The sequence below is a fragment of the Peromyscus californicus genome, unplaced genomic scaffold (genome assembly GCF_007827085.1).
Source record: "Peromyscus californicus insignis strain IS unplaced genomic scaffold, ASM782708v3 Scaffold_9__1_contigs__length_137607984, whole genome shotgun sequence".
Classification (NCBI taxonomy): domain Eukaryota; kingdom Metazoa; phylum Chordata; class Mammalia; order Rodentia; family Cricetidae; genus Peromyscus; species Peromyscus californicus.
Window position 1 is genome coordinate 75,068,739 of NW_026294617.1, and position 1,285 is coordinate 75,070,023.

The window sequence follows — 1,285 nt, forward strand, 5'->3', positions numbered from 1 at the left end:
GATGCTTGTGGGGAGTACCGTGCATGCTGGCACTCATGGTGCTTGTGGGGAGTACCATGCATGCTGGCACTCATGATGCTTGTGGGGAGTACCATGCATGCTGGCACTCATGATGCTTGTGGGGAGTACCGTGCATGCTGGCACTCATGGTGCTTGTGGGGAGTACCGTGCATGCTGGCACTCATGATGCTTGTGGGGAGTACCATGCATACCAGCACTCATGATGCTAGTAGGGAGTATCGTGCATTCCAGCATTCATGGTGCTTGTGGGGAGTACCGTGCATGCTGGCACTCATGGTGCTTGTGGGGAGGACCGTGCATGCTGGCACTCATGGTGCTTGTGGGGAGTACTGTGCATGCTGGCACTCATGGTGCTTGTGGGGAGGACCGTGCATGCTGGCACTCATGGTTCTTGTGGGGAGGACCGTGCATGCTGGCACTCATGGTTCTTGTGGGGAGGACCGTGCATGCTGGCACTCATGATGCTTGTGGGGAGTACCGTGCATACTGGCACTCATGATGCTTGTGGGGAGTACTGTGCATGCTGGCACTCATGATGCTTGTGGGGAGTACCATGCACACCAGCACTCATGATGCTAGTAGGGAGTATCGTGCATTCCAGCATTCATGGTGCTTGTGGGGAGTACCGGTGCTTATGGGGAGTACCGTGCATGCTGGCACTCATGGTGCTTGTGGGGAGGACCGTGCATGCTGGCACTCATGGTGCTTGTGGGGAGTACTGTGCATGCTGGCACTCATGGTGCTTGTGGGGAGGACCGTGCATACTGGCACTCATGGTGCTTGTGGGGAGGACCGTGCATGCTGGCACTCATGGTGCACCAGATTGCTTCTCCTGGGCAAGCGTTTCTTTCGAAGGCAGATTTTTCTCTTGCCTTTCTGCTTTAATTTCGGCTTAGCATATTTCTTGATCTCAGCCATATCGGGTTTGTCAGGCATGGGTGCCCAAGGAGTGGAGCAAGGTGTGTGAATGAGAAGAATCAGGTCTCAGTGGCCACCAAGGGCCCATCTGTAAAGTTTTCAAGACCCTCAATACTGTTTTCTGTAAACAGTCATTTACTTCCTTACTAACAATGCCTGAGAATTCCTTTCTCTCCTTCTCCTGGCCAGCACTTCTCCTGGCCAGCACTTTGTATCACTAGTCTTTCGGGTAATAGCCATTCTCACATATACGAAATGACCTCTTCTTGTAGTTTTAATTTGTGCTTCCCTGATAATTATATATAACTTAATAGTTCTTTTAAATATATACTTAATAGCGACTAGT

General features: G+C 51.4%; 1 pseudogene; it reads right to left on the reverse strand.

The window, feature by feature from the left end:
- Window positions 1-829: 829 nt before the first annotated feature.
- On the reverse strand, window positions 830-957 carry LOC128106644 (thymosin beta-4-like; annotated as a pseudogene).
- Between the last annotated feature and the right edge of the window lie 328 nt (window positions 958-1,285).